Genomic DNA, 24,945 nt, shown 5'->3' on the forward strand with positions numbered 1-24,945 from the left:
TGAATTGAAACCATGCTCCCCCAGAACGCGCCTGGAGATGCCTCAGAAATGACCCTAGACTGTGAACCTCACGGAGGCATTCTTCTCATCTCGAGGCCATGTACTGGGCACGGTCCACGTCTAACTTCCCAATAGTGCTTTTCCTTCCACTGATGACCATCTTAGGGGCACACATCTAAAGGAGGGTTTCCGGCTGTGCTACCGTTTTATGAGTGTAGCACAGAAAGTTAGAACCCCTCCCTCATTACAGGGCCTTTGTTCCATATTGAACATTTCACTGTATGGAATTACAGTGTAAATCATCTTTGTGCTGGTGACATGCAAGCTATCATAGCCACTTAATCCAGGCAAAAAAATCTCCCTGAGCTAGAGTTTCATCGTCTCCGAGCCCAAGAATGAAGACCACCAAGAACTGCACACAAAGTCACCTGTTACATTCTATCAGTGGAAAACGAGATGAGGGCAGCCGGATGTTGTACTGTAAATTCCCGTGTACAGAAAACACAGCAAAAGTGTATCAAATGCACTAACATTCCCTAAATTTGTTCATCCACTTCCTTTTAGGGCTTTTACTTAAAAACACATCTTACTCTGCGAGTACTTAATACCACCATAACAGGCAACTTTTTACAGATTGGAGAATAGAAGTTGGAGGGGCAAGGGGAGGAGGCATCAGGGAAAAATGGGGAGGTGAGTCGGATCCAAAGACATTGCTTGAAATTCTCAAAGAATTAAAAGGGCTGAGTAACATGCATTTAAACCAATGATTAAAATTAGCCCGGCACACAGAAAGAACAGACAGAGAAGACATGTGTCAATTAGGAACCAGGCATTGCATCTCTACAGCACTCAACAGGGTCAGGGGCCGTGGGGAAGACTCCAGGCAGCAGAGGACGCCTGCTTTGCTCTATCAGGCTGTCCTGTTCGCGGTGACCCAGTGATCACACTCTGGCCACTTGATGCTGTCACACCACTGGCCTAGAAGTCTTTGTTCTTCCTCTTTTGGTCAGTATTTCATACAAATATGGACTTAACCTTTATGGATTTATTGAATGATATTCAGAAGAATGAACTAGCACACTTATATTCAACCCCATTCAAAATACTGGCTTTGAATGTAGGGGATGGTCCAGTACTTATCTCTGAGTTCAACCCCAGAACCAAGGTTGAAAAAGCCAGGCATGATGGTAGACACTTGGAATCCTGGCACCGAAGAGGCAGAGACAAGAGGAGTCCGGGACTTCACTGGCCAGTCTGTTTATCTCAATTGGTGAGCTTCAGGGCAAGGGGGAGTTTGGTCTCTAAGACGTGTGGTGGATGGGGTTCCTGAGGATGACATCTGTGGTCTCTACACAGGTGACAAACGTGTGTCCCATTTACAGGTGGAAACACACACACACACACACATACACACACACACACACACACACACACACATACACACACATACACACACACATACACACACACACATACACACACACACACACATACACACACACACACATACACACACACACTCATACACACACACACATACACACACACACACTCATACACACACACACACATACACACACATACACACACACACATACACACACACACACATACACACACACACATACACACACATACACACACACACACATACACACACATACACACACACACACACACATACACACACACACACACACACACACACACACTCACATTGACTTCAAGCCTCTCTTAGTCACAAGTCTCACCTCCAGTAGTTACAAACCTCTGGTAAATGTGCCCTGTATTTGACTAGGGAACTAACTATCCCGAGGGATATGAAATACTTCTGGCTATTTCATATCATATCACAGGAATGTCTGGATATGAGGTAGACTTGTTAGAAATTCTGAGAATTCAGAAGTGTTCTAGTCTCCTCACCCACAGATAAGGAAGCAGGACTAGTTATGAAAGTTCACAAAATTTGTAAAAGATCCCAAATCCAATTGCAACTTTCCTGACTGGCAGAAACACTCCTTTGCTTGAGCAAAGTTGCAAGGCACTTACCGCGATGTGACGCGTAATAAAACAGAACCCTATGTATCATATATAGTTTTACAGATGATATGGTTTTACATTTGTCGGAAACCTCTTTTATTTCCCCCAAATTATTGAGAACTTCAAAATCACACCTTAACGTGAACTTCCCGAGTGAAACGCTGAAGTGTGGTCCAGCACACACACAAAGTCCTGGCGAGTGCAGCTTAATCTCCAGCGCCCTTTCACAAACATCGCTGTTACCATGCCACAAGCAGTAGACACTTAAAAATACTGTTTAATTTTCTTTAATCCATTTCGTTTTATGGATCTAAAATGGCCATCCGACAATAATACAGCAGTTTCCATAAGGAATAAATTGTTACAGCTTGACAAAAACCTCTTTTTATGCTAGGAGAGGGAAATATAAAAATGTCTTTTTCATATAATTATATTAAAAAATGTGTTAGTCTGTTCTCTCATATTACAGCTGTTAGAATGTTTTTTAAAGCCACCGACTTAAGAGCTTCTCTTTCCTCCCTAATTAATTTCTGTTCAACCAAAGAATTCTTTCCCTTTATGGCTTCTGCCATCAGAGCAGCGCCTTCATAAAACGAGCAAGCCCATTTCTGAGTTCTGCGCATCAAAAAGTAAATAAATAAAGGGGCAGGAGAGCGGGAAAGCCATTTCTAAGAAAGGAACTTCCACATCTGCGTGTGAGTCTTCATTTCCGAGTTAAGCTGGCGAATCCTGACGATGGCCTGCACCAGCGTGCCGCAAAGCGAGGCGGCATCCGTCCATGCCAAAGGGCTGCCTTTCCGTGATAAAGGTAGCTTCACAAATGCGCCCATCTCCACAAGTGTTTGCTACTCAGAAATCCGCTACCAGTCCTGCCACTGGCCCTGCATGTATTTATAATTATGCTGTAAGCGTATTGCAAACAAAGAACCAGCATGAATTTTGAATGTGGTTTTCTTCAAGAGGCTCACTTCTTGTGTTTTCTCATACTTCAGATTTTGTTCCTAGTTTAGAATTGATGGGATTGCCTTATGTACTTTGCAGAGTTTATAGCCCTTTATTTTCATCTCTTTTTATCTGGATGCTTTGACTAGTTGCTTTTCTTTTCAAAGAATAAGAAAGGAAACTCTGTTTAATTAAATAATATAATCAAGCGACTGCTCTTTTTACACTACAATTACTTCACTATTTAAAAAAAAAAAGGCCAGGCACAAACTCAACTAATTACATTTATTAAAGATCTGGAGGCAATATCTCTGCCAATACTCCCACCTCCGCCCCCACACCAGCTGCCTCGATGCTTTCCAATCTAGAGAAGAGAGATGTCTAATACAAATATTCAACAAGGTAGGATTCCCTATAAATAGATATAATCTGTATATGATATGCTACTGTATATCTAACCCAAAGTATCTAGGCTGACGAGCAGAATTCAAAAATCCTAAGACAAACCCAGTGATCAGTATTGGTGGAGCCCTCAGTAAAGAGTTGGGATGCATTCATTCTGCATACGGACAGAGCTCAGCAATACCTGCCACCAACTAATAGTGGTCAAGGTCGAGGGTCCAGTGACATCATCTTCAGCCATGAAACCCAAGCAAAGACTCTTCTGTTATTAAAAACATGATCCAGCTTTCCTACAACAGGAATTCAACAGCATGGATGCACACATATTAGAAGTTACTGTTGAAATGGGACAATGTCAAAGACATGATTTAAATATGTTTCAGATACATTTTAAATGATTACATACGTTTCATCCAAACACTTTTAATTCTTACTTTCAAACCTGATCACTTTCCCTACCACATAATAAATATTGGCAAAAGTTAAATATTTCATCCTCAGTGGATCATCTTTGTATACACACACACATGCACATACACGCATGCATGCACACACACATGCACACACTTATGCAGGCAGGCACACACATGCACACACACTCACATGGGTGTGCACACACATGCAGGAAATTAAAGACATTAAACTGCTACTTTAATATTTGAAGTCAAAACCACTATTTAAGAAGAGGGACCTTTCTTTTAATTAATTGCATAATCTTTTTATTTCAGCATATACATATATATATATATATATGCCAAATATATGCTTCCAATGTAGTCCAAGCAAGAATCCATTACTTTAATTATCTTACAATGAGCAGAAAAACCTAATGCATCGGTGAGTGCAACCCTCTCAAGAGAAAAGCAGATTTTAAGGCATTTTCATTTTTCACAATAAGCCGGACACGCTACAGTCAGGGTTTTATATTTTTCTACATACAACTTGTATTTCATCTTGAATTACTTGTGCACACTGCCGAGTGTGTGCACTGTAACAAGAGGTCAAGTTTCACTCAGTGAATCGATTCAATATGAGAAGCAGAAATTTCCACAGAGAAAAAGGAAATTGCCTTAAAGTCAGTTGGCATCATTTTGTTTCAGTCTCTTGCTCTGAGTGGTGGGACCAAAGGCGTAGAGGGCTCTGGGCTGCTCAGTCCTACTTTGAAGAGTAAAGAGCTCTTAGAAGGCGTAATGATGGAATTATAACTGACGAGCCTGCTGTCTGGTGAGACTCCTCAGAAAGACTAACAAGATCGCAAGGGCTAAAAGGTCTTTGTTGTCTAGGTAAGAAGGATGCTGTTATTTATTTCTTTTCCCTTTCTGAGTTCTTCATTCAAATGCTGAACTTTCATTCAGAAAAGCCGGAGAGTCAGGCCGACCCATGCAACCTTTGATCACCTTTGCAAGGCGGGTTAAATAGCAGATCACTGTAAAGGCTGTGGAAAACAGCTCCCGCTCAAACAGTGGTAAGCGTTTCCAAAGAAGCCCGTTTAGACTACAGGGCCATCAACCTCAAACTTTGTGTAACTGCTGAGCGGAAGCCAGGGATGGCACTAAAGTTAATGGGACTGAGAAAATCAGTTGCTAGCATGGACAATTCCTTAGATAAAGGAAATGAGATGGCGTTGAGGCCGATGGAACATATACTGAAGCCCTATTCACAATCTCTTTCAGACAGCTTCTGTCTTCCACCCAAAAATCTGAATAAAATAGATGTTTTTCACATGACTGTGACAAAATAATTTTAGCTCAGGGAAGAAAATGAGACTCATCTTTCCGTTCCAGACAATCTCATGTTCTCTCTCCGAACACTAACAAGCTAGTTCGACCTGCAACTCTTCCAAAATATGTGTGCTGGGCTACATTCAAAAACAAGTTTGGCTGTGTTTGTCTTGAAAAGATCTGGTTGCTTTTAAAGTTCACTTAGTGTTTGAACACCAGGCATCCATAATAATAAAGCAATGAGAAAGCCACTTCATAAAAAGACAATACTCACCTAGGCAGTCCTGTCTGCTTAGGTTTGCAGCCTTCTGGGGTATATTTTCATTGTCTTTCCATGTGAAATGCAATAGAATTTTTTGGAGAAAATTTTTGAGGCGGGGGGGGGATGTTTCCATAAGATTTCATCCTATTTCTACATCAAACAGCAAACTCTTTAAAGAAAGAAACATCCAGGGAAGCCTCCAGAGGCCCCGAAACGTGATTTGCATACTCAGTAAAAGGATTTGATTAACTTCTATCCCAGCAACTTGGGTCTTAGGAACCTAGAGACCTATGGGGAATGAACTTATAATAACCTTCTAGTGAAGCCTGCTTAAAAAGAGAAAAAAAAAATCTTGGTTGCACAAAAATGTTCTGCTTGTCTAACCTAAAGCACACTTGCTGCTGTGATTTCAAACCAGCTCTTTGAATGTTGAACTTCATCAAGTTCAGAAATTCAGGCTGCTGGTCATCACTTTAGGCAATCTATAAAGACATTTACTTTGGAATAGTAAAACAGACAGAACAACTGCTCTCTATATCAAGATGTGAACATGAATATTGGGTTTTTAATATATATGCGGCAAACACCATCTGCAGTTTTAATGCAGACTATATTTATGTTTACCAAACTCAGACATTTAAGGATGCTTAAACACTTGTCATTTATTCTCCACTAAAATTGTAAAAGACCAAGGAGAAAAACTGAGCAAAGAAATAAAATAAATACATAAAATAAACCTAAGGGGTGTGAATATATTCATGGGGTCCAGAGAAGATTTGTCACTTTTTATGAAATCCCTCCCACAATCTTGACGAGTTTCTACTTGGGACAGTTCTGTCAATATGCACATAGTTCCTGACCCAGGAAAAATGAAAATGCTGGTGAAAAATGGACATATGTTATCTGCTCTCTCAGTCTGTTGAACTTCAGCTAGAATAACTAGAAAAGAAGGGAAGGAAGTCAGCCTCCTCCCCCAATCCATTCCTTATCATGTCTGCCCTTGAGCACATGGCAGGCAAAATTATTTCGACCAAAGTGGTCCTTGGTTCCCCAACTGCATGTTAATGGACCACAGCCAAGTCCCTTTCTCCAGGAAGCAGTGTGGACAAGGACGTCTATCTCCATCCTTCTGGAGCATGCAATGCTTTCAGGAACAGGTTAAAGACTGTGATGTCTCCAGACTGCATTCTGTACTCACAGCCTTCAGGAGTTCCTGGGGAATTCTGGTTTCTTCTAAAACACGTCTAGTCTTCAAAAACTTAATTTCATCCTTAATTATCTGCAAACGTATACTTTTTAAAGAGCTGTTAATGTGACTTAACTGTTCAAGCGTCATACGATATTCTCATCAAGTTGGTGGATGTTTCTTCTAGGGAGAATGAAAGTGAAGCCTTTAAAATATATTCCTTTCATACCTTTTGGACCCATTTCACTACACAACACAAGAACAAACCAACCAGATGCTTAACTCAAATTCCACATTTTTAGTTGATTTTTTTTTCTTAAAACAATCTCTCCTCTTTTTCTTCCTTCTGCTCCTCCTCTTCTTCCCCTTCTTCTTCATTATCATTATCATATCCTCTTCTTTTCTCTCCCTCTTCCCCCTTCTTCTTTTTTTGAGGAAGAGTATTTATTTATTTATTTACTTATTTCTTTGAGGCAGGGTTTTTCTGTGTAGCCCTGGCTTTCTTAGAACTTGTTCCATACTCCAGTCTGGCTTCAAACTCACAGAGATCTACCTGCTCTGCCTCTGTTGGGATTAGAAGCATAAGAATCCACCACTATGTATTAAAAAAAAAAAAAAGATCATGAGGAAAATTCCTTCTCCTTGGATATAAGTTAGACATCTGACCACCAACTGCTTTTAAAAAAAAATTCCATGAATCATTAATGTTAATAACAAAATGTATATAGATGAAAACCATTGAAAGCAAATTGCTTTTGTTGAATTATGGTTTCAGAATACAGAAGGCTGTCTTTGCAAAGAGTCATTGTTTGTATGGGGAGGAAAAAACTTTTACTTTTGAGTTTGGTCATTTTTTTTTCTAATAAGAATAATTTAATTACTAAAGGGATCTGCGTGCAGGGGTAGGAAAGGGTTCTCAGTTTTTCGAAGCTGATTATAATAGATTGGGGATAACCACTTAAAATCCATTGACTGCTTGTGTGCAGCATATGCGTCATTAGAAAAATAAATGAATGTGAAAAATAGCTGTCAACATGTGTTTTCTTATTTCACAAACGCAATCTTACTTCACTCTCTCAACAATCCTAGCAGGCAGGTATTTCATATGACTCAAGACCAGGTTCACAAAGGAGCGCAGGTCAAGGGTGGAGCTGGACCAACGGTTCAGAAGCCTCCACTTGAGTCCTGTCCTCACCAGGTATGGTGGCTCCTGCCTTGAATCCAGTTCTTGGGAGGCCTATGAGGAGAATTAAAAGTTCAAGGCCAACTCTGGGGCATCAGAGACAGGAGGATCCCTGGAATGTGCCTGCCAGCCAGCCTAGCATACTTGGTGAGTTAGAGGCCCATAAAAGACTCGGTCACTAAGTAGGCAGACTACGTCTGAGGAATAACATATGTTTTTCTGTGGCCCCTACAGGCGCAGAAGTAACTGTGTTCAGATACCCGCTCACAGATGAGCATCTGGACACGCAAGAAGGTGTACGTATACTCAAACACATCCCCCCCAAAAGAATTCCAGGGCAGAGGCACTGTCCTAGAAATAAGCGAAGAACCTCTTGATGCCTTAAAATTCCATACTCTAGTGGTCCAGTTCATAATGCTGTCATTTGTAAAGAACCTAAATCCCAGAGGCAGGTTCTCTGATAAGTCCTCATCTCACAGGGGCACACCCAGTAGCTGTTCCTGAACTGCCCAAGGCTTCCCCTCAACAAAGCTTTCCTCTGGGACAATATTACTTGGTGTGAAGTATCTGCTGTCCCATTCAGCATCCCAACTTCACCTCTCGGAACCTTAATTGTTAGGTGACCAAGAGATGAGAGAGAGAGAACAACTCGGAGGAGTGAGTTTTTCCCCTTTCACCACGTGGATTTCAGGAATCACCCTCATCAGGCCTAGCAGCGAGCAGTTTCACCCAGAAGTGACTTGCCAGGCCCTAATGTAATTCAGACATCACAGAGTAATAGAAGAGATCCTTGAAGCATGGGCTTCCCTATAAATGACATCATATCCCCAAGTACTCCTCTCAGAACCCAAGCCTTCAATTTTCTTACTCGTGGCTAACCTTTTCAGTTCAGCTGTCGAGGTCTGACTATCCAATCAGACATGGCAGTAGTTCCTATTAGCAATCCTACCCCCAAATGAGAAAGCGAGTCTCATACGTTCATGTTGGGATTCCGTTGTCTCAGCCACCGAACAGTTTATGCCCTGAGTATAGGGACACACGCTCATAACTGTTTTAAAGCTGCAGAATTTGCTAACTAAAAATTCCTTCAAATATAGACACATATACATCAATAATAAAAGCCTAAAAGCACAGTATCGACTAACTATATCACGCAACACTTACAATGTAGTAGCTTTCTGTGAAATATTACTGCTGACCGACTGATGGAACTATCATTTCACGTTTAGCCAAGTGTGAGGTGAAGCTAAAGCAATGCTGAAGGCTAATCACCCAGCCCACGACGACACGTTTGTTCGGAACATTCTACTGGTGCAGGTCATGTGTGCATGAACGAAGTTAAATCTTAACCAAACTGATTAGCTGGCTCCGTTGAGATCAGTTAAACTGTTGTTAAATAAACAGTTACTACAGTGTCAAACTTTGGAGTTTTGTATCGTGTGCCAGAATCTGCTTCCTGAATATCACCTTTTGCTACTTTATACATGTATTTTTTTTCTTTAACAGGTTTGTTTAGCTTTATGAAAAGGTGGCCAAATTCGGAGCACATTAGGGGCTTAGTTTTGCTCTCCGCTCTAATGCTCGCTTTGTTAAGAAGTTGAGCCTGGTGACTCCCACAAAAAGGAAAACAATTAAAGACTCCCCAGAGGAGGGCCTCTCTTCTTTCAGCAGAAGATCTGGGAACATTCTCTTTCACATCCAAACACAGTCAAATGCCTCTGAAGAGTGTTAGTTTAGAAGTCATAGCAGGATTTGGATTTCTTAAAGTTTCATGTTGTTGGGCTCAAGATTCAAGCAAAGAGTAGCGACAGGAATGAGACTGTCCTGCACTCTTTGTGTTTGGAGGACAATGGGTCCTGGTGTTTAAAAAGTCATTGCCTTTGCTTAAAGCCCCAGTGTTTTGTTGCTGTGTTTGGCTGCTGTCTTTTGAGTTCTAGCCTCCCAAATGGACTCATAGTCTTCTGAGTCAGAGAAAACTAGGTTATCATTACAAAACAATTTAAATATTCATCAAAAAAATCTTTGGGATTTAGGTGATAGGAAGGCAGGATCGTTAGAGTCAGAGGACAAGAAAGAAGAAAGGAGAAATGAAGGATTGCAAGAGAAGAGAAAGGGAGGAGGGAGGGAGAAGGGAGGGAGAGAGAGAGGGAGGGAGAAGGGAGGGAGAGAGAGAGGGAGGGAAAAGGGAGGGCAGCTCATTGAACTGATGTGATTTGTTAGGGGAAAGAACAATGATACTTTATTAAAGGAAAAGAGAGCAAAATTAAATACTATTTAGGAAATAGAGATCTTGCTAAAAATACTTAGGGAAAACAACTATTATCAAGAAGCACAAAATAATTTATTTGTTAATATATTTTGTATATTTTTATAATTTATGTTTTTGCATATGTATTTGTATTAGAATTAGAAGTACCTGGTCCAGATAGATGTTTTTTGTTTTTTTTGTTTTTGTTTTTATAAAACTGATCCAACTTGAAGCAGTAGCAAGCTCTGTTAATGTGTAGCATCAGAGATGCTACGAAGTAGACACAAAGGTCTAACCACGACATGCCTTTGAGAAAGTTGTCAAAGTAGGACCTCTAAAGGGATAAGTAAAGAGTGACAGCTGATGAGCGTCCCAGTAACGCTAGTCTTGGGGAAATGTGGAGGCTAGTACGCAGACACATGGCTGCAATTACCATCCTCCGTACATACCTAAGTAAATATCAACATCTTCAAGTCACTGGGGAAAAACAAGCATCAAGAAACTAGAAACGGAAGCAAGCTCTGCAAAGCTCAACTTTCCTGATCCACAGCCCACATCTTTTCAGAAGAAAATGCTCCGTGAGGTTTTCTGTACGCAGAAAGTATGTTTTATTCACATTTCTTGACTGTATACACTGGTGCTGACTGAGGCCTGTCAATCTACATAGACTTAAGTAAATACTTCGGGCAAGCTGTGACACAGCAACGTGTGTGCGTTCTTGCTCATAACAAAGCTAGCTATCTTGTGAGTAAAGATTATAGGGGAAAAATTAAAAGTGCAATCTGAAGAAACGACCAAGATTGAGATTTCCTGATTAAGACACAAATATTTCAAAATTCATGAGAAAGCCTAAAAGTAAGGCAGCATCTTATCTCTAATATCACATTTGACTTATTGCACTAAAAGTAATGAATATTCAGAAACAAAAGGCACATGGGAAAACTTATTTCATTCATGCACCCATGAAGAAAGAAAGAGGCCTTTTGAACTGGAAAGTTGAACCAATGGATTATGTGAATGAGTGTATTCCGTGAGAGAGAAATGACAGTTTCAGGCCAGAGATGATTTTGAGATTTGTAAGGCACTTTGTTACCACATCACAAAAGTTACCTTAGTATGCTCTGTGCCACTGAAATGATTATTAATAAAATATATTGATTTGAATTGCTTCGGTCCTACCGTCTATTATGAATGACACATCACCATTCCTAAATTGCCTTTCAGGGAGTGGGGGCTGAAGGAAGAAATGCCTCTACAGTATTCTTTTTCTTTTCTTCCCTTGTCATTGGAGGGCTATTTGGAAATCAATTCAACACAAACACGAGGCCATGCACCAAAGACCTACTCGGGTGTGGGTTCATCTTGGCCACGCATTCCAAGTGAGTTTAAGTGAAGAGGCATTATGTAAATAAGCATTGTAAAATAAAAGGCAGCTCCCACGTATTAATCCAGAGCCTGGGGTGCTTTAGTGCAGGCTGGAGACAATCCCAGACACCTGGTCTTTGAAAGACCCCCAAGGGGATAAGCGAAAGGGGTCCTTGAAAGCAGTTTGAAATTAAATCAAACTTGAATACGTGAATTAGGTGTGTTTTGCTCAGCAAGTTTTTGATCTTTATTTTAGTGACTTCGAACAAAAATTCTCACCTTGAAGGCAGTCAAGTTCCCCAGCTAAGATGGACTTGTGAATTAAAATCATATAAAGGGTTGAAAAGCTTGTATTATTCCTTGAAAATACATTTCATTCATACCAATATTGACTTTGAGGACGAAATATTTAATGTTAAAATCTGCAAGTCTGCATAGGTGAAGAATTAGAACCCCACTAACATAGGGCAACTAGAGAAAACAAAAGACCATACAAGTCTTAATTTTCTCAGGACAAAATACACAATCATAAATGTGGGGGGAAAGTTGGAAGTCTAAGGACACCATAGGAACGTGATCATGAAGTTGTTTCATTATTTTTGAAGAAATAGTGAGTTAGTAAGTTTAATCTCTTTTTCAAAGTGTTTCACTAAAACATTCTGCAGCTAACAAAATTGTGATTACATTTAGAAAAGAAACTATTTCCTATATATATATGCATGTGCTATAGGAAATTAGATGTAAAACAAGAGAATTCCTGAACACACAGCACATGGGTTTTAGGTAGGGTTTATACGTATATCTGTGGGTCCACATTCCTTTAATTCTCTTACACCGGTCCATGGGTGTGGCTACCGCCTCTTGTCTGAACCACTCTAGAAGCCTCAGAGACCAACAGTGTTTTGAAGGTAATGATCTCTCCTTGGCCTCAAAGGAACTGGTTGTAAAATTTATAAGGGGAGGCCTATTTCTGGCCCACGTAATTTTTTGGTGAGGGAGTAGAAATTGATGACATCTTTCTCGAAGAATAAAACTTGGTTATCTGAATGTCCTCAGTTGCCACAAATCTTGGAGACATTTGGGGTTATTATCAAAGGCATAGGAGTTTGGAGCTACGTATGTTATGGGTGTGTGAAATCAACCTTGTGTTTATTTAACAGTTGATATGTATCACATATTAAATGGGATGTTCTGCCTTGTGGAATGAAGTAATTATAAAATGTAGCTCCTTCCTATGGGGTGGCTAGGAGTGTCAGAAAGACTCACACACTCTGAATCCATAAAATGTGTGAATGTTTTTGAAGGATCTCTACAGCAAAAAAAAAAAAAGTAACAGACTACATAAATAATTGAACAAAAGTCACTCCCTCAGAACTGTTAGATTCTTGTCTTTAACTGTTAAACTGCAAAACTTTCAACAATTAGAACCAATTTAGGTAGTTTTGAGAAATGAGCCCAAGGAAATATATATGTCAAATATAATACATTTAAACAATATTGACAATAATTAAAACTTACAAAGTGGTTAACTCCTGGCATTTTCACCTTTAAGGGTAAAGGGTAACCTTTACTAACCCCTCCCTCCCACTTCCTCACAGCTCTTTAATACCAGGTCTCATGTAGCCCAGGCTTGCCTTAAACTTCAGGTGTAGTTAAAGATGACCTCGAACTTCTGATCCTACTGCAGCTACCGTCTAAGTGCTGGATTACAGGTGTATGTCGTCATCACACCTTGTTCGATAAAGCCCTGGGGAGTAAAGCCAGGGCTTTGTGCATAGACAACAAGCCCTTTCGAAAGTGCCTTCACTTTCACAAATGAGCTAGCCTCCAGCCTCATGCAGAAACACTTGGAGACACACTACAGCCTGGGCAATAGGCCCCATCATCTCCCCTTTGGAAGCAATGATCCCCAAAGAAAACACCCCACAATGCACAAAACAAAAATTTAAAAATGTGTTTTTTATGGAAGCGCACACTTTTAAGTACTAGACTATACTGTCTCTCAAGTGGGCCAATTATGCAGCCGTTCATCCCCTTTCTAGAATCACTAATCACATGCCCACCTTAACCATACCCTCTATAAACATGACTTTTACGGATAGAGAGGCTGTGAGTTTAGGAAATCATGTTTACCCGGTAACGAACCAAATAAAGCATCATTAATTATAACTAAACCACAAAACAAAATATCGATTAACCTTATTAATTAGCAACTAATACATCAATTTTAAGCAAATGAGTCATCTCTGCCGCAGCAAAAGCGGTTGAGGGTGCAACATAGCAATTCACTTTGAGTGGCAGGAGGCCATTTCACCGGTGTCATCAAGACTCTCATTTCATGCCCACCAAGAATGCTCAGTGTCCCAAAGGCAGACGATGTGTGAAAGCTCAAAGCCAGCTGCAAACTGATCATCTTCTCTGAAAGACGATTAACAGCTGGGGACTCAGTGCTCAGTGGGTGTAAGTGCTGGCCTAACACACAGGAGGCCATGGGTTCCATCCCCAGCACCGGGTCTCTCAGGCATGGCCGAGCTCGCCTGCATTCACACCAGTCAGAAGGCAAAAGCAGAATGACCAGGAGTTCAAGGTCATGCTCCACGAAGCTTGAGTTTATGACCAGTTCAGGGAACATAAGACTCTATCAACTTAAAAAAAAAAAAAGAGTAACTGGCTTGCCCCATTTCAGATCTCAGTAAAGCAAGAACACTGGTTCCTTCTCTAGTGCCCCCAGAAGAGAGACCCAGACCTGTCTAGAGAAGAGATCACTCTCAATGGACACCACCTTGCAGCACTAACTGTCTTCATACCAGAGGAGAAGCTCACACTCAAACAGCTAGATGTTTTCCTGTGTTGTCAGTGTCTCAGCAGAAGATAAAGGAGGGGAGGGGTCATCCTGAAGTTATTTTCAGATGTTTTAAATAGGCCACGCGCCTACGGGCCTGCCTCTTTGTTCTGTGCCTAAAAGAACACTGTGGGATTTTTGAGTTGAATTTAGAACTATGCTAGTGGAATAATGACCCTCCCCATATTAAAAGTATTTAAAAATACGTCTGTGCTTACTAGCATATAGACTTTTTTTGTTTTTTTAAATTGGGCTGAGCTAAGACCCAAGGTAACAAAGGTAAAACCCAACGCTTGTTTCAAATGCATAAACAGGCTTTCAATATAGCGCCAGGGCTGACCACCTGCCAATGAAATTCTTGAAAACAAAAGCAAACAAAAAACAGTTGGTTGTGAGGAACCACTGACAAAATTAATTTCTAACACAGGAAGCAATATAAAATCTCTTATGATCATGTTAGCTGCCTTCAACTGCAATTCCTGAAATGCTGCCCCAGGCCAGTTCTTCCTACACGGATTGAATCCTCACCTGGAGAACAGATTGTAAATTCAGTAAACTGCTCTTTTGCCTTTAAAGGCTTTCTTTCTCCCTCTTCTCAGAGATAGTGTGCAATAAACTAAATATCACAGTTGGAATAATGAAAATGTCAATACTTAGAATAAAAAAAAACTTTTCTAGAAGAAAATTTAAAAAAATGAAAATGAGTGGAAAGAAAATTTTCCCCTTCCCTTTAGACATTCTTTCAATTAAAAGGAAACCAAATTTAAATTATAGCTGCCAATTAATTTTTCTGCTCTGGAAAGTGAAATAAGCATCTTTCATTAAATTGGATATCAAAGCTCATTGGCCATCCAAGGAACCTCCAGATTAATGGACCAGAGTTCTCCAGTTTCAATTATTTTCCTGATTTCCCAATAACTATCCTCTCGATTCCTCTCCCTGGTGAGGCCGCATCTGCCTCCAAATGTTCTGCCTGTGATAGTGTGTTTTCTCTGAGTAGCATGAGTGGAAAGGGCTATCAGCTCCATGTTAAAATGTAAAGGGGAAGATGCAGAGATAGAGACAGAGAGACACGCTGAATTCCCATGGAAGGAGGCTTTCTTTATATGAGTTCCTGGGTAGTGAGAATCGTAGCTGTGTGCTAGATTTGAAACAGAAGCGAGTAGTCCAGGCTTTTGTGTCATAGTGATAACACACACGCCCACATTTGTTTCTCAAGACTTCCTCCCCAAACAAGAAGAAAACAAGAGAAATAAGGAATCAGCTCCTAGTTAATTCTACAGATACATTTCTAAGTATGTATTTTGCATATTTTATTTTATTTTTTTATGAATCTATTAATTCAGGACACAATTTTTATTTTCATGGAAAGTATCCTTTGGTGTCCAAATTTACTCTATAGAATCATATAAATTTCTGGGATCAGCACGGTTTCATCATCAAGGTGAACAGCTCACTATGTATGAGCTAATATCGTTTCTGGAAGGGCAGTTTATAGTTGTCGAGTTTGCCTAAGTTCTGTTCTTTGAATGATGTGTTACGGGCAACAGAAGAGGTGACTACAACATTCTTGATTAAAATAAGAAAAATCTGTGTCTCTGAGTAATGTCAGAAGCTATGCCTGTAAAGTCTCCCCAGCAAGAGGCCATGAATTTGGAGAAGGAGAGGCATATGAGAAGGTATTGAGGGAGGAAAGGGAAGGGAGAAAGGATGTGATTATCTTATACTCTCAAAGATAAAAGAAAAAAAAAGGATAGCATATATGGCCCTGGGAATGAAACAACCCCAAAGCCAGCAGTCAGAGACTCACCGTAAATGTCCCCATTACAACTTTAGCACAGCTAAGGAAAAGTTGTTCTAGAACATTAGCAACACATTATTATAACTCTGGAGCCCTTTCCAGCATTCTTCGTCCTGTCATTGTTAGAGTAACAACATGCTTTGTTAGTGATTTTAAAGTTTTATTTTACACACTCTATGTCCCATTTGTCATCCACTGTGTTCTTGTGTCACGGGGCAGACAGCAGCTTCCTCCTGCTCAAACACAAAGTTGCTCATCCAAACTTTAGCCTCTACACTCCCTACCAGTCATCCTAGCTTGGAACCTCTGGTCCCTCGGGCTAATGTCTGTGGGCGTGACTGTCTCCTTTTCTCCCAACATCCATAAACATGGCCCTCACTTCCTAATACTGGCTTCTCATGCTTACACTGCTTCCCAATCAAAAGCTTTACACCAAGTTTTGCTTGTAAGCTCTTCCTTCACGTCTTCTGAGAGTTCCCTGGGTTTATCCGTGACTTCTAAATGCTAATACCAAAAACTTCTGATGCAGTTCACCAGACTTTGGACACGAACTTCAAATCCTACCGGATTTTACTGCAACAGACCACAGACACCTCATGTGCATGAGAGAAGAGCCAGTCTGTCTTCAGAGAGATCTATGCCCAAGAGCAGTTTCTTAGGTGCCGGATCCTTAGGTATGTGGCACAGAAAAAAAAAATTGTTGACTAAATGAATATATGAATATTTTAAAACTTCATGTCATTCATTTTCATTTCATAGGAACGTGGAAATTTATTAAGAGAGTCACGCTGGGAGTATAAAGTAGCCTTTCACAAAAACGTTTATTCTGGGCATTCGGGACAAAGATTTCAGCAGCTTTTCTTTAGACGCTCCTTATTTCTTTGTCTCTTTATTCATACACACGTGGCCACAAAGTTTCCTCAACTGTTCATGTTTATTAATGTTTGCATGCAGGAAAGAATTATTAAATTTACTCCACAGTGGGCATTTCCACTTCTTAATATTGCAGTGTGGAGTCTCCAGGTTCTGGCATGAGCTGGATAAAAATTCACTATAGGCTTGCTTTAAGTCTAAATTCTGCTCATGTATTTTATTTGCTTCACCGCCCTGTTTCTAAGAGGCAGCCCTTCCCCAATATTTTTTTTGTATTTATTGTAACACGGTCTTTATTTTTCATAGGACTGAATCACTAGTGAATTCTTTTATCAATACTGTTATTAAGATTTATTATTTATCTCATGGGGGGGGTTGGTGCAAGCACATGCAGTGACCACAGAGGCCAGAAGAGGGCATCAGATGCCCCAGAGCTGGAGTTACAGGTGGTTTTAAGCCACCTGACCTGGATGCTGGGAATTGAACTCAGGTCCTCTGCAAGAGCAGTAAATGCTCTTAACCGCTGAGCCATCTCTCCAGCCCTGAATACAGATTTTTTTAATTGAACCAATAGTTATTTTTTCTTTCTTTGTGATGTGTGTATTATATGCATGCTGTGCCTGTCCATGCCTACGCCTGTGGAAGCAGAGACTGACTTCAAGTGTTTTCTTTCAATCATGGTCCACCATTTTCTTTCTTAAAGACAGAGCCTCTTGCTAGACTTGGGAGCTCCCTGATCTGGGTAGACTGGAAGGCCGGGGAGGACCTGGTCCTGCCTACCTCCTCTCCCCCACAGCGATGGCTTTAGTTATGCGGATGCTGGAGAAACACACTCAGGTCCTCTCACTTACACAGTGAGCATTAACTTACTGAGCCATCTTTCCAGACCTTTCTTTGCTTTTGTTTTCAAAGTTTCTTGGTGTACAGTCCAGACTGTCTTTGACTCTTTCGTCCATCCACAGTGCCAGCATTATAGACATGTTCTGTTACTGTGTTACATGTTCATGTTACATGTTCATGTTACTGTGTTCACCGTAACTTTAACTGTAGCTTCTCAGCCTCCGCATGCATTGATGCACAAATAGAACCAGTAGAAACACTTTGGGCATAGGGATAGCCTGCGATATAATATGCTAAGTTATATTAATTTATTAAGCAATATTTGGTGCATTTGCATAGCCAAGTAGCTGGTAAAAGTTAAATTTGTGTAAGATTGAGACCCAAAGTAAGGATGAATGGTAACTGTCTCAGAAACGGCCTAAAGCAACAAGCCCACCTCATCTTTTATTAAATCTCTCTCATTTGCCAGCCGTTTACATGATTTTGTATTGCTAACTTTAACAGGCGTGTCATATGTCACTCTGAAGATTGCCAACATGGCAGCCAGTGTTCACTCAGTCCATCTTCCGTTGTCTCATGCCGTGGACCCACTAGGCCCTCAGTTCAGACCTCTTGAGCAAATACACAGTGTGAGCCCCAGAGTTAGTAAATACCCTGAAAGGTTATTCTCTGAGAAAAAAAAAAATAAAACTAAAACAAAACACAAGAACCCCAAACCAAAAACATCTGCAGAACACAAAAGATGCTTCACAAAGATCTAAATAAATATTTATAATGGTGTCCTATAAAAGCCAATTGAGATGTCTTGGTTAATATTTTTAATTATGTCAGTCCATGAATATTTTATCTCAAATCACTTCTTTCTCCTTGCCAAATGGAAATGCTCACAACAGAAGACCTCTTTTGAAGTCAACACAGGCCCTTTACTAATAAAGGAGAATAAAGAGGGGAAAATATTATCAAGAAGCATAAAATTTAAATATTTTCTATATGTTGGTTGTAAACTTAAGCTCAGCTTATAAAATCAGTTATTCAGCTGTAAAATTTTATTTCAAACTGTGTAATAGCCTAGTGATAGCGGCTAAGCCGCTCTTTGTGAGACCCTGCTTTCTATACTCCACGTTCTTGACTGAACGTTTCATTTTTTCTATAAAAATGTTCCAAAGCCAAAAGCCTAATGATGACATATATAATTTTTGGTGTAGAAAACACACACATGGGTCTGGAATCTTATTGTGGATTACAGCCAATCCGTCCAGATCATAAACTTTAAGTTTTTAAAAGTGGCAATAAATTTTGCGGGGAGGAATGACAAAGCTGCTGAACACTTTTACAGTCACAAATGAGACACAATTTTATGCACGGGAGGAAAGAGGAGTTTCTGGTCAAGAAGAGAACTGGAAGAAGTGGAGGAAATGCTGCAACTCTATTTTTTTTTTTTTTTTGGTTTTTGCAAATTTGTCTTGGACTCTGATAGAGCAAGTAAGTATCATTGCATCGGTAACTCATGAAGGTATTACCTCTTAATTCATAAACATACTTATTTTAAGATGTTGTAGTCTGAGCAAATAAAGAATATCTATATAATCGCTTCATTGGTGAAAGTTACTTTTTATTTTGCCATAAGACATTTGGAATAAAGGAGAGAGAGCTGGGGGATACTGGAGCTTGTACACGGCTCCTCTTTAAATTGTGTGAGATCTCAGTAAACTGAAAGTCATTTTCCAGTGTATTACTACAGTGTCGCTGGCTTGTAAGGTATGTGCTAACGCTGAGCCCCCAACTATAGCTTTTACATGAGAAACAGCATGCTGCATCACCCTGCCAAAGTTCAGATAGCACACTTTACACAGCCTCATTAGAAATTCACTTTAGGGGTGGAGAGATGGCTCAGCAATTAAGAGCACTGGTTGCTCTTCCAGAGGACACAGGTTCAAGTCCCAGCACCTGTAGGTGCTCACAACTATCCGTTACTCTAGTTCCAAGGGATCTGACACCCTCACACAGCATACATACAGGCAAAACACCAATGGACATAAAATAAAAACAAGTAAATATTTTTTTAAAAAAAATAAAGTCACTGTAAAATAGTTTGTGTACCATCAACAGGACGCAGGACATCAACAATGGAATTTTACTTTGTCTCTTAACGTATTCCACGATGTGCCTAATGAAGTTAGCTGATGGGATTTCAGTACTGCTATTTGTTCTAAGACTTACAGTGGTATTTTTTTTTCTTTTTCTCAACTTGGAAAAAGATCAAAATGCTTGTAGATTTCAGATTGCTATTAGAGGTAATAATTATACACTAAGCTAATTACTACTAAACCAAAACCTGAGCTACAACTAATTAAATTTTATTACATCAGCATAGAGCATAGACTTTCAATTTAACACAGGGCACCGCTATAAACACAACAGCCTGTACATTTATTTCAAGTAAATCGTCTAGGTCAGGTTTATAAAGTTGGGAACCTGGCAGGGTTTGCAGCACAATTTGTCAGTTCCACAGATCTGCTAATTTGCGGGCTTCGGTGGTGAGGGAAAGGTGCTCCTCGCAAAATGAAAACCCTGGGCTTCATCTGCCGCCACAGTTCCCCCAGCGAAGTGCGCGTTCTGCGGAGACCACTGGGCTACAGAAAACATGCCGACAGCAACGAGGACACTGTTTCTTTTCAATGCGGATGGGCATTTTGATTTGCGATATCATTTATCCGGAGATAAGTGACATACAACATCTCGGAGTCTTGGTCTTTTGGTGGGGGAGGGATAGAAATAATAAAAACATGCACACTATCTTTCGGGAACGCAGAAAGCACGAAATGTGGACACTGGAGCTGAAAGGGCCACCTTGGTTCCTGTTTAAGGAACCAACATCGAGTAAGCGGCACCATCAGCCGCCTCCCAGTATTTCATTCGGAAACACAGGCCGAATCTCCACCTAGTCCCCGCTGAAACTACGTGTACATTTGTCATTCGCAACAATTGTAAAGTGCAAGTGATTCACTTTACAAACTTTAATTTTATAAAAAATGTTTACTTTCTACCAGATGGTAGGATTAAATTACATAAACACTGTCAGCAAGTTGAATCCTCAGATGTATTCCTCCCTACCACAGAAGCTTCGAAACCTGTCTATAATTTTGTTACTGATGTTCAGAAACAGCTGGAGCTGACATAACTACACGCTGGATATGTCAGCTTTAAGAGATTCAATATTCTTAACCCTCACTGCAGTGAAGGGGTCTTTGGCTGTAAACAAGAGCCAACGTCAATTATACTGGAAGTTCTGCAGCCAATCCAAGGCTCTCACAATAGGTATTTGATAAACAAAATGGCCAAGAGTCAGACATTTCTCATTATTACCGAAAACTCTGTGTTGGTGAAGCCGAAGAAAGGTTTCAAATGCACAGCACTTTCTGCTAAGAAATAGAAGATAAATTCTCCTCTCCGAAGCCCCTCATTTATAGCTTCATTAATTTCTTAGGCGGTAGTAAATTATATATTTTTCTCTTCAGAAGAATTCAACCTGCCTCAAGAGACCCTTTCTCTCTCTCTCTCTCTCTCTCTCTCTCTCTCTCTCTCTCTCTCTCTCTCTGTTTCCTAGGGGCACAGATTTTTTTAACTTGAATTTGGGGTGAAATCCTGCTGTCTCTCCCATTAGAGTGTGAAAGTACGTTTATAAGAGATGCTCAGAGGGGCTGGTGGGATCAGCAGGATCTCCTGGAGCCCTGTGCTGCTGGCTTTGTACTCAGACACTGTATCAAAGGGAACAGAATTAACCACTCTAACTCTAACTAACCAGGTGAGAGGCTTCAAAACCATTTGATTGATGAGTTAATCTCATTAATTTTCCAGATCCACTGATTAATAGTAGGCTGATATACAGCACTTTGGAGATGGTTCATTAATACAAAGTGTGTCGCTGTGTAGAAATATATGTATGTATGCATATACACTATATCATTAATATATATGCATATATATATATATATATATATATATATATATATACATATGTCACCTGCCTTTTCCCAAATAACTGGTCCTTTTAATTTGTTAATCATTTAGGACCAACTGAATGTTTTTTCAACTATAAATATACATAGAAAGCAATGTTCTAAAATTTGGACAAACATAATAATAATACATGATGTTCTTTTTTTTTAAGACTTGTAAATGGCAAATGGCTGGTATCCGAAAGAAAGGATAAAATGAGCTGACTCGTTAGCAGGTATAAGAAAGACAGCTATTTGAAGACAATTCAAGGCAAATTCCCCAAAGTAGGGGCAGTTTCTCAAGCTGAGACTTGGTGTGACATTCGAAGTGGCACGTTCTGTATCGCTACATGGCACAATGACTTTACAGATGTGACAACTGTCTTCATCATGGAAGTCACAGCAACACATCCATGAGACACCTTTAGATGCTGCAGGGCCCTATAAGATGTCATGATTAATTCCACGTCTGACTTTTAAGTCTAGCAGTCCTTTCCATTTTTCAATCTATGTAACCCACACAGCTCTAAGTGAGGGATAGCAGCCTGAGCAGAAATTCAAGCTTGCCTTTAATACTAAATATCATTAAAGTGACATCAAAATTGAATGCAAGAGCTATCATTAAGCAAGTGCTGTTCTGCAAAAGACATTATAAGTCAAGGCTTTGAAAGACACCAGTCTACACCCAAATCCGTTTTGCCTCCTGGATCGTCGCCATTCTTTAAGCTGTTCTACCGTGGCCAAAAATGTCTCTTTAATTAAGATGCTAGATCATGAGTGAGCATAACAGATGCACTGAGGCATGACACAGCAGAAAGACCAAGTTAGGCTGACATTTAATACGAGGGAAATATTCCCTTCCATCCTATGCCACCCTTTCCCTTTTGTTCTAAACTGATTAGGTGAAATTTCTCCTCCGAAGCAAGATGGGACGCCAGAGACATTTTGCAGCTCGGAAGAGGGAGAACGGCATCCTTTCGATAAATGTCGTCACTTTGTGTTACCAGATGTCTTTTTGCATCCTCTCCTGCTTTCTGATTTTATTTTTGTACGTGTGAGAACATGGAAAATGCCAGCCATTGTACTCAGCCAGCTCGAGCCACAGCCAGTGTTCCGTGGTGAGATGTGCTGACCGTCTTGGATTTCTGTTAAGTCCTGATCGGGAAGGATACTGAGCTCCTTGGGTCTCTTCATCCACAACACACACAAAAACCTGTATGCGATCGTGTCCACCTACTGGAAGCTCACTTCAACAAGCCCCCTTTGATTCTAGCACAGACTATTACCCACAAAAGAAATTTGGCTTCAGTTCTAAACAGAGCCTGCTTTTCCTCTTTTACTTTCTGGTGCTCCAAGTCTTACAGAAACTTGATATTAAAGATTACAATAAATAATTATGCATGCACAAAACATCTGGATGTTTTTAGGGCTAGCAGGAACTTGGTAAGAAACGAATCTCCAAGTTTATCACAGACTACTCAAAATATTGGTTTGGTTCCACACTGTGGACTTATTTCTGACAACTGTAAAATGAGGCCAAAATCTACTCTACTCCATGAGGCCACTAAAAGGAAAGATTAAGATTCTTCTAGGCTGTATAGTTGTGGGTCTGATGGACCACATCCCTGCCTCATGGCAGAAGCAATGGGGTCTCCCCAGACACAGTGCCTCCTCCTCAGTTCATCACTGAGTGTCTAAGCCTTGAGGACAATGATCCCACCCTCCTCTCTTGTTCCTTGAGGAAAGTACTGAACATGTCTAAAGACATAGATTCAAACCTGCCATTTGACTAGCCTCAAGGGAGATAGACTTAGAAAGTGACCACCTTGAAACAGTGGGATCATGTAGTAAACACACCAGCAAGCATACACACACACTTCACACAATGCTTTCATACCTGCCCAGTCTCCAAGGTCAGCTCAATAGAGACATTAGTGTTCATTTTAGACTTCCTGTGACTGTTACACACTGAAAGTCTAAAGAACAGTAGTCAGATGGATCCAAGGAAATTTAGAAACACTGTTCAAGATTCTTCAGATACTGGGAAAAGTTGACTCTTTGAGGAGAAGTATAAGATACATGTTCACCCCCTTCCTGGCATTCAGCAGAACACCTGACTCAAGGTAGTTCACTGATACATCAGTAACACAATGGAACAGACGAGAAACTGTTGGCTGTCAAGCCATGCGGGCAGTCACTGATCAAAAGTTTATTTATAAATACCGAGTTTGCTTATCTCTCCAAGCCTTTGCCAAGTGATGATGGACACAGGTCAAATCAAAGGAAATAATTATAAAGAAACTTTTTGGGCCTCAGCAAGTTCCTAGTGTGATGCCCGAGCTTCGCCCTAATGGATCTAAGAGCGCAGCCATCCTAAAATAATGAAATAAGTATTGATCAGATAATCACTTCACCGCATGCTACTAAACACCAAGGAAAAATGAAGGATCCTGGTATTTCCCTGGAGGACAGGGTGTTTGAGATGGGGCCGGAGTGATGAGTAGGTTGAAACCAGTGGGCTCTCAACTACGACGGCCTCAGAAACCAGGGAGACGTTTCTAAGGCCCCCGGATTGTGACCAGGGTTCAATCTGAGGGATTCTGAATTTGTTCGTTTTAAGAAAAATTCTCGCACTGGTTCTTTTTGAGAGCTCTCTATGTAAGTATTGAGGGAGACATGATTGAAAGTGATGAATAAAAAAGGCAAACAGGAATGGCTCATTTTCCAAATTAAACAACCAAATTAATAAGGAACAGAACATCTTAGTCAATATATTAAAAAAAAGCTAACAATCTTGCTGGAGGGAAAAAGAATGCAGAGGCAAGAAGTAGTTCTCAGACGTGACTTTAAGAACTGGAACCCACCATTCACTGGCTCAGTCAATCAATAGACACTTAGCAATTACGTATGAGATCCTGCATGATGTTCTTGGTTAAACAAAGGGGAATGAATAAGGTCTTGAACTTTATGGGCATTGCAACCAAGTAGAAGGAAAAGATGCAGTAAGTTTTCCTGGGTTATGTGTTGGTTTTAAATGAGAAAGAAAAACGAACCCCTTTGCAATTTTAAAAGATCACTCAGAGAGAGAGAGAGAGACAGACAGACAGACAGACATGTGGACGGCCCCTAAATCTATTAGGAAGCCATAGTGGGAGTCCGGTCCAGTTCCCATGCCTGCCTATATTGGACTGGCGTGAGTGAAGATAAAAAGGATCTATGATTTGGAGAGGTGCTAGAATTTA

Source organism: Microtus pennsylvanicus, chromosome 9 (genome assembly GCF_037038515.1).
Source record: "Microtus pennsylvanicus isolate mMicPen1 chromosome 9, mMicPen1.hap1, whole genome shotgun sequence".
NCBI lineage: Eukaryota > Metazoa > Chordata > Mammalia > Rodentia > Cricetidae > Microtus > Microtus pennsylvanicus.